This window comes from Pediculus humanus, genomic scaffold (genome assembly GCF_000006295.1).
Source record: "Pediculus humanus corporis 1103172107516 genomic scaffold, whole genome shotgun sequence".
NCBI lineage: Eukaryota > Metazoa > Arthropoda > Insecta > Psocodea > Pediculidae > Pediculus > Pediculus humanus.
This window is the reverse complement of record NW_002987132.1, coordinates 2,095-12,752: the sequence shown is the minus strand read 5'-3', so window position 1 is coordinate 12,752 and position 10,658 is coordinate 2,095.

Sequence of the window (10,658 nt, the reverse complement as noted above, 5' to 3'; positions counted from 1 at the left end):
GAGGGAAAGACGACAAAAGTAAAAGGATAAAAAAAAAAAAAAGATGCCTGGGAGTTTTTAATAAGAATGGATAAAAATAAAATTTGACTAATTGTGAAACTTTTTGGACCCCAAAAAAAAGAATATTTTCTTGTATTTTTTTCCTCGCCCCCTCCCCCCATCCCCCCAACCTCTCTAATCTCTTCTTCGGACTCGTCGCATCGATTTTTTTTCCGACGACGTATTCAAAAGAAAATAAAAAAAAAATGGCGAGAATGTACGAGGACTCCTACTCTAGAGTAAAAACTTTTCGTCAATAATTTTTTTATCCATAATAATAATAATAATAATAATGAAAATAATAATAATAATAATAATAATAATAATAATAATGGTAAAACTTGTTTTAGTTAATATTAAGTGGTTAAATAATAAAATATAGTCTGCTTACACACACACACACACAAACTACTCACACATTCTACGGTAAGTGGTGGTTGATTGATTGCGCTTTACCAGTTTTAATATTCTTGGTTCTTCTCATGTTGTTACCTCAACCCCCGTTAATAGTTATCCCCAACATTAAATTTCATCCCTTATAAGGGTGGTGTTGTTTTATTTAGAATTTGTTTCGCTTGCGAAATAATACGTATGCTCTCGCACACACACACTCATATATGCGCGTGAGTGAGTGAGTGCGTGTGCATGCGTGCGTGTGAGTGCGTTTGATTTTTAAGTAAGAAAATAATACGAAAGAGATTTTTAATTACTCTCTATCTCTCGCTTTTACATAATCTCTATTTTATTAATTAATAATTCAATAAAATTTAATGGTTTTTGAATTATTATTAAAACATTTGAAAATATTTTCCGAACGCTCGACACAAATAATTATTCCTTTTATTGATTATTTATTATTAATATTATCAACGTTTACGATTTTTCCTATAACTTATAAATAAGTATTGTGTTAAACCGCGCCACCACCATCATTATTACTATGATGATAATAATGATAATGATAATGATAATATTTACACGTTGCCTCGAGTATATAAAAATTATTACGAATTATTGTCATCGTAAGGTTTAAAGGGAAAAATTATAAATTTAATTTTTTCTCCTTGGATTTTATGATTTGTTTGTCGCGGAAAATTCAAATTGAAAAGGAAAAAAAGAAAAAAGAAAAAGGAAAAATTGTGGAAGAAGAAGAAGATTAACTTTTTTTGAAAAAAAATAAAATAATTACTGGATAACGAAAAAAAAAAAAAAAAGAAAATGGAGAAAAAAAATGGAGGAAAGAAAATTTTTTTTTTTTTAATATAAATAATACAACGTAATGAATTAATAATAATAATAATGATAATATAAATGATGGAATAAGAGGAGTAATTAATATTTGACATAAACCGGAAAAAGGAAAAATTTATCAAAAAGATAAGACATTTGAATATTTTTTTTTATTTTAAAAAAGAAACGAGGGAAAAAGTTACGTAATTCGATACGCCATGATGATTTCGATTAATTTAGGCGTGATGCCTGGCTAATTAGTCAAAGTCACTTTTTCCCAACCAGATCATAGTTTGCTTCAAATGTTAACAACAGCATCCCTTGATGGATCGCATTATTAATTCCTTTTGCAATAAACGTAGTCTTCGCTGCTACCACCACCACCGCCACCCATCGAAACGACGGAACACACTCTCACTCTTTCCTTTTTGTGTGTGTGTGTGTGTAACTTTCAATTTGTTTTCTCTCTACCTCCCTCCCCCCTCTCCCTCCCTCTCTTAAAACATTTTTTTTATTTTTGTTTTGTTTTCTTTCGTACAATGGAATAGAAAAAGTATAAAAGTGAGATTCGAGTTTAAAGAATCACATTTGCATATCTTTTCTGTTTTGGACTGATAGTAATGAGATTAATGACTTGACTTGGAATTTTCCTTCCGATCTTTTACTTCGTTACCACCATTGTCTGAATTCATGAGTGAAAAACTTTTTTTTTTTATCATTATCATTATCATTCGGTCTTGCATTATTTATATTTTATTTTAATATAAATCACTTATTACCTCCTTTTTAAAGAAAAAGGGGTAAATTTAATTTGTAGAGAGAGAGGGAGAGAGAGAGGGAGGAAAGAAATTTCTTAACGTCACACACTTTTTTTAAATTTTTTTCGACTTTTTTTTGTACAAAAAAAATTATTATTATTATTATTATTATTATTATAATATTTAAAATTCTCGAAATTTTTTTTTCTAAAATTTTGTCAACGTTCAAAAAGGGACATAAGTAAAAGAAGATTTTGGAATTGATGCTGGATTATGGTAGTAGAGTCGATGCATAACTTTTTGTTTTCAATATTATTTTACGAAAAATATCATTCATTCATTTGAACATGTTTCCGCCATTTTGTTTTTTATTAATTTCTTATATTTTTTTGTTTTTTTTTTTTTTTGCGCGCGTACGAATGAAAAACCATACATAAAAAAAAAAGTGATAAATGTATTCTGTAGTGTGCCAATAATATCCACCCCGAAGCACACAAAATGTAATCGAATGTAAAACGTATCAAAGTGAAATCCCGAAGGACGTCAAAGTTAACCAACCCTTAAAAAAAAAAAATTTTTACATATATACATTTTCTCTTTACAAATTTTATCATTATTATTATTATTATTATTATTTGTTGTCTTATGTTTTATGGTTAATATGTACTCACCTGTGGAAAAATTTTTTTTTTTGGATTTTTGAAAATTCATTATAAAAAAAAAAAGGTGAAAGAAAGAAAAATTGAAGAGAAATTATTTATCAGAGGGATGATTACGACGACTTAGAAGAGAGAAAGGGGGGAGGGAGAGAAAGAGAGGACGTGAAAAAGAAAATTTTTTTTTCTCTCTCTACTTCCACGCACGGTATAAAAGTAAAAAAATTTTAAATGGTCATTAAAAATGTTAAGTAAGTTCAACCCTTCTTCACCTTTTCTTCTCATTTTGGCCCTCAGGGTTTTTTTTTTTTTTTTTTTTTTTTTTTACCACTTGTAGCTCCTTCATCTTTTCAAATGTTTTTGTCAGTTGGAATGAAATGAAAGTCAAATAATGGTACGTGCTGTTGCCACGATTTTAATTCAAGTCCTTTTTCTTTTTTTTTTTTATTATTCCTTTGACGAAGGTTTTCCCTCCCCCTTTTTTTAAAAAAAAAAAAAATGTGTATAAATTCTTTTTTTTTCCTTTTTTTCCTTTTTCTTAATGATCCTTTTAATTTAAAAAAAAAAAAAAAAATTTTCATCGGACATGATGTCATTTGTCCGAAAACTCACAACATCCGGGAAATTTTTTTTTTTTTTTTTATAACAAAAGAAGATAAACAATAAATCGACCTGTATATATCATTATTATTATTTTATTTTATTGTTTCGCGTGATTTTTTTTCCCTCCCGCTTTCCTTTCAATTTTTTTTCTTTTTTTTATTCTTTTATAAATAAGAAAAATAGAAAATAAAAAAAGAATGAAAGGAAGAAAAGTGGCAGGAGAAGACCACCAATGAAGTAGCGATATTAATAAGATGTCACGAGTAGCAAATGGACGAAACCGGTAGGGTGCGTTGTGCGAAAATAATGTTCTATCGTATAAAAGGGCGCCAGAAGAGATGATCTAATTCAACCCCCCGGTCGGGGGTTGATAAGAATAAAGACCACGATTGTATGTGTGTAACTCTCTGAATGGTATGAACAATTAACAACCAAATCATCATCATCCTTGTGATTCCTTTTTCATGGGTTTAGACAACAACAAAATTCTTTTTTTCTCTCTTTTTATTTTTTACTACCCTTTCTCTCCCCTCTTTTTCTCTCTCCCTCGACTAACTACTCTTTTTCTTATTATTATTATTATTAATTTTTTCTTCTCAAAAAGAGTTTCTTACTTAATATTTTTACTTGGAAAATTTTCAAATTTTAAATGAAAATTAAAACTTTAAAAACAATGAATGAGTTTTTCTTTATTAATAATTTAAAGCACGTACGTATACGCGCCATTCGATGATGATTTTCTTAAGAATTTTTTTTTTATTAATTTTAATATTAATAATTAAAAAATTCCATCACCATTTTGTCAAAACTCATCGAATCATTTTTATTCCTTTTTTTTTGGAAATTTCCAGAATGAGAATTTATTTTTAAAAAGCGTGAAAATATTTTATTATTAATTATAAATCGAAATTATTTTCTATAATTTTCCCCTTATTAAACGTTTGTTAATTATTTTTTAATTACTCCACTCATCTTTATCATTTTTTTTTTTTTTAATTTTTTCGTCACGTGTTAATTGTTAATTGATCGATACAAATCGTTGTTGTTATTATTATTATTATTGTTAATTTTTTTTTACCGTTATAAATAAATAAATTACAAAAATTTTTTTAATTTTTCCCTTTTGAAAATGTAATAAACGCCTTTTGCGCACACATTTAAAATTCATATCATTTAAAAATGTGAACACTCCTGCCATCTTTGAACGTTTTTCGTAATTAATTTTTTTTTTCCGGAAAAACTTTTAAAGTTTTTTGTTTACCAAATTTCGAAACCGCAGGTTTGAGGTTAAAAATTTGTTTTAACGAAAATTCGACGAATAAAAACGTTTTTTCGTTTAAAAACCGATAAATCATTTTTCTTCCTATTATAACCTTTAATAACAATAAATAAATGAATAATAATAATAATAATAATAATAATAGTAATAATAATGATAAATTTATAGTTGGAAATAAACCTTAAACCTCGCAATTATTTTTACACTAAATTTACTATCATAATCATCATCATTTAATAAAAAAAAAAATAATAATCGAAAATCGATTAATCATAACCATGTGTGATGAAAGAAAAAAAATGGTTATTAATTTGGCACCCGGCAAATAATAATAATAATAATAAATAAAATAAACGATTAAACTAAAAAAAAAAAATTTTTTGTGCTACTACTACTACTAAAAGGATTATTTGATTTAAAAAAAAAGAAAAAATTTTCCGGAAGAATGATCATTACATTCCGGATGAGTAGATATCTACTACTACTACTTCTACTACCACTCTCGTTTGTTTTTTTCTGTCTTTCTTTCTTTCTTTCTTTTTTCCTTCTTTCCTTCCTTTTAACAAGGGTGAATTTACACCAACAGCTGCAGAGTCAACGTCAATCCTATATATATATACTTTTAATTCAATCACTTGTTATGTCATTCACGACAGCCTCACTTATTCATTTGTCTTCGCCTTTTAGTTTTTTACTAATCAAAAAATTATTTTTTTGTCTTTTTTTTTTCTTTCTCTCTCTCTCTTTCTCTCCCTTTCTCTCTCTCTCTCTCTTTCTTCCTCCTATTTCGATCTACTAAGATGATATAATGAGAAAGGGGAGAATAAAAAAATATCTGATAAATGATATTATTTACAAAATTCGTTTAACACACTTTTTTCACTCTCACTCTCTTTCATTTTCCGACACTTTTTTTCCTTTTCCTTTCCCCTTTCCCCCCCCAACCCCCACCTCCCAACCGACAGAGAAAACAACAAAATCAATAAATAAATAAATAAATATAAAAAATTTATTTGAGTGTCGTTGTAAGTGAAAAAAAAAATATTGAACACTTGAAACGAAGTCGTTCGTTTTAAATCGAGTGTTTTTTAATTTATATATTTATATAATATTTTAATAGATCGTGGTTTTAGTTTCTTGTTCCACGATAAATTACGCGAATCGAAAATATATCGATTATTATCGATTGATCATCGAAAGTCTTTCTCTTACCGAATTCGTGGGGTCTTTTTCAAAGTTTATTCGAATAAGAAAAATAATAATTTAATGTTATTATTATTATTATTTTTTTTACCAAATCCACCGTTTACAAAAGGAAAAAATAATGATGATGATGATGATGATGATAATAACAGTCAGCAAAATAAGAAACCAATTATGGTAGACTTAAACCCATCGAGACCAATTTATTTTGACTGTGCTCAATTTAATTGGCAGAATCAAAAAAGGATTTACTTATTAACCGAATCAACCATCCAAAAAAAAATATCCATAGAATTATTATTATTATCATCATCATCATCGTAATCGTTATCATAATCATTATTATTATTATTATTTTTCTCCTTCTTTTTTTTTCTTAACTTTATTTACTTAAATACTTAAAAAAAAAAAAAAAAAAAAAAAAAAAAACTAAATTTTCTCGGAGCAACAACCAACCGCTCGAGGTTAAAAAAAATTTTTTTTTTTTCTTATTAATTTAACCACCCTTAAATAATTTCAATTTTTTTTTTTTGTTTTTATTTTCACGTTCGTTGCTGACACGAACAACGGGAAAAACAAACGATTCGAAGAATTATCTTCATCTTTTTTTTTTAGTCGTTTAAATTCAAAAAAATCGTAATTATTTAATTGTTATTATTATTTACACTTTTGAACACGATGGGGTTTCGTGTACTCGTCGGAATTTTCCAGGATTTATTCCAGGTTTCTACCCGAGTCCTCTCGATGGTACCGTAAAAGAATGAGAGCCGACGCAAATACGCGATTTTCTACATTAAATGTGGCACGATTATTATTATTATTATTATTATTATTATTATTATTATTATTATTATTATTATTATTATTATTATTATTATTTTCAACGATTTTTACAGTGTTCTTATCGATATTCATTCCAGATTTCTATGGAATTCCACTGGAATGAATCCTCGTACGAGACAGAAACATTTTTTTTTTATAAACATTTTTGTTCTTTTGGTAATATTATTATTATTAACATCATCAGTATTATTTACCCTTTTTGTTGTTGTTGTTGTTGTTACGTGCCTGACACGATAAAAAAAAAATTTGTATAAAAACACGACAAATACTCTTGGTAATAAAATACAAAGAAATAATTTTATATATAATAATAATAACAATAAAGAAAGAAAAAAAAATTACGACGGGCGATCATCATCATCATCATCATCATCATCATAGTTACACACAAAAATGAAGAACGTACGGTCGGATGAATATGAATAATGATGATTATGGTGATTTCTTGTTATTTAAATGATTGGGATTTTGTCGCGGAGGTCAAAGTGCGACGGACGGATTGTATAAATAAAAAACCGTAGCGTCACGTCAAACAAACAAGCATCTCCTAATTACGTACTTGATCATCATTGAATATTATTATTATTATTATCATCATCATCATCATCGGATCGTCCCGGGTTTTTTTTTCTTTATCTCGAATTTTTATCTGGGAAAAAACGAATTTTTTTTTTTCTCCTTATTTTCGCCGACATAAAATTCGATTCGGTTGTAACAGGATACTCCCCCTCCCCTCCCCTTCCCCCCCAAAAAAAAGAGAAAAGATTAATGGTTATCATATGAAAGAATTAAAAAAAAAAATCTGACGAGGTTGAAGTGACGATGAAATCAATTGATGAATATTTAAATATTTTTTTTCACATAATTCACTACTTAATTTTTTCATTTTATTAATAATATTAATAATAATGAAATTAAACGGATAATATTTTGTCGTGGCAGAAGCAAAAGACATTTAACATTTACCACATTATTATGATTAATTAAAATCATTTTTTATATAGGAAAACTTTTCTAAAAAAATGTTATTCGTCTCCTCGTTATGACGTCATTATTATAAGAAATCAATCACCGAAATTTTTTTTTTTTCGAGGGGGGGGGGAAGGTGCGAAGGGTGATGGAGGGGGGCAGGAAGAATCGTTTTTAATTATAAATTTTAAAATTAATAATAAATTACGCGTAAAGTTTAAATAAAATAAATCATTTCGACGTAATTATCAATCATCTCCGTAAAAATTTTTTTTGCAAATTTTCTTTTTTTTTCCGTTGCCATTTTTCTTTCGTTTCGTATAAAATCCCGTTTTAGATAAAATAAAAATTAATTAAGATTATTATTTAGATATATAAATATACTTTTATTAAAATGGGGGGGTAAAAAAAAAACAAAAAAAATTTAAATAAAAAGAAGAAAAAAAAAAGGGACGAGCGAATTAAAATTAAATTAAAACTTTTTTTTCCTGTTGTCTTTTAAAAAACAAAAACAAAAATTTTCTCGTCCGTGAAAAAAGGTATAAAAAAAAATTAATTTAAAAATTTATAAATAAACGAAAGAATTTTATTAAGGTTGTTGGTATCCCCGTAAAAGAATTTAAATCAAAATGAATTTCGTGGTTGTTATTTTTTTTTTTAAGAGTTATTGTAATGACAGCCCTGACGAGATTTTTTTTTTTTTCTACTCGGGTACGTTGACCTATAAAAAAAAAATTTTTTTTTTTTTTTTTTGAAACGTTCGGAATGTTTATATAACGACGTTCGGATGACAGGTTTCGTGGGGGGAATGGGAAGAAAAAAAAAAAAAAAAAAAAAAATTTTTTTTTTTTTTTTTTTCTCTTCTCATTCGTGATGGAATTAAATTTTGTAATCACGTGTGGCCTTTTTCAACCTTTTTTCGTTTACTTTTTAAAAAAAAAAAAAAAAAATCTGTCCCTGTGGAATTGAGATATTTAAATTAATAATAATAATAATGATAAACCGTCAGTTGATTTTGATTAATTGGACTCTCACTAAATCCCGTGAATAAAAAAAAAAAAAAAAAAAAATATTTATTATTATAAATAAAAATTGAACGAGAGATCATCCCTTAAAAAAAGAAAAACAAATCGAACGTGTTGTTCACAAACGAACACGTTTTCGAAATAAACATTAAAATGTAAACAACATCACGTGGTCAAACATAATAAAACAACAACAACAACAAAACTTTTTTTTGTTTTTAGAAAAAAAAAATTATCCGACTTAAACTTTTTAATAATTTTCATTAACAAACTAAAAGTTTAATAATTATTATTATCATCATCATCATTATCATTATCAAAGTTTTAGTAGAAAAATTATCAACGTCCAAATTGTTGTAGTCATTTATTGGGATTCCCAGAAAAAAAAAAAAGCAAAAATGCGACGAACGTGTTACTAACTTTTTAAGTTCAAATAATTGTTGTTATTTAATCCCGACGTCATTTAATAAATATATAATTTATGATATTATGCTTCTGTTGTGTCTTCTGCTGTTGCTGCTGTTGTTATTAACTCCTCTCGCGTTTGTAAACTTTTACAATTTTCGTAAAAAAAAAAAAATTTTATTATTTTATTGCCATTTATAACAAAACTTTTTCCAACTTATTTTTTGATGCTTTAATAATAATAATTTTTTTACAAGTTGAAAATGAAGACAAAAAAACATTATTATTATTATTATTATTATTATTAAATTTCAAAGAAAAGAACTCATTCGAAGGCGGGGGGAGGGAGAAAAAGAAAAAAAAATAACCGCGGGAAAAATTATTACGTAATATTTAAATAAGAAAGTAATAATAATTTATTTAAATAAAATTTTTCCTTTTATGTATGTTTCACGTGTAGTTTTTCACATAAGAGAAAAATGGCGGGAGGAGGAGGACAGGTAAGGGAAAAAAGAAAAGAAAAGAAAATAATAAGAAAGAAAATTTTTAAAAATGAAATTATAAAAAACCCTGAAAGGCTCCATGATGATGATAATGATGAAATATTACAACAAAATAATATTCGAAACAGTCTAAAAAGGGAATAAAAGAAAAAAATTTTCCAGTAGAAAAAGAAAGAATGAGAAAATTATTATTATTATTATTATTATTGAAGTAAAAAGAGAGAGAGAGAGAGAGTGAGAGAGGAAATCGGAAAATAATTATATCAAATGAATTGAAGCGTAATTAAAAGGGTTAATTATTAAAACGGTTGTTTCCTCTTTCTTAACTTCACTCCCACCACTCCCACCACCACCACCACCATCACCCCCTCCACCTCCTCTACCCCTCCTTCCCACTCCCTCCTACACCTCTCACGCCTTTTTGGCGTGATTATTAAAATTACGAAAATTTGATTATTAAAAAGAAAATTTCTAATATTTCATACCTTGGTTTTTATTTTTATCCGTCGTTAAATGTCGTCACTTCCGTTCAATCGAATATTTCTAGACAAAAATTTTTTCCTTTTTGTACGTACAGGTTGAAACACGATTGATTTGTTCGATTGAAACAGGAAATTTATATATTTAAAATAGTTTGAGACACGTAACGACGCGTTTTCAATGTTGACACACCCATTTGTCAAATCGTTTCTTTTCCTTCCTTTTTTTTTTGTTAATGTTTTTGTTGCAAGAATGAAATTTTCTAGTTTCACGCACCGGATATTGTTTGATGTATGTAAATCAAAAAAGAGTTTTTATAATAAAAATTTTTCAGATGTAATATAAAATATTTTCTTTCTCTCTCTCTCTTTTCACCCTTTTTTTCTTTTACATTTATTTAAACTTATTCATTTCCTTTTTTTTCTTGCCTTCTGTTAAATTTTATTGTGGATTTTCTCTTTAATTTTATTATGAATTCATTTGTAAATTTTTTATAATTGGCTGGTGAATTTATGATTTGAAGATAAACGAACGGATGAAAATTTTGTAAAAAAAAAAATTAAATAAAATAATTAAAGTTTTTTACGTTTAATAAATAAATATATACATATATTTTGAGGGGAAAAAAAAAAATTTAACGCGAGTAAATAATTAATAAGGAGGAT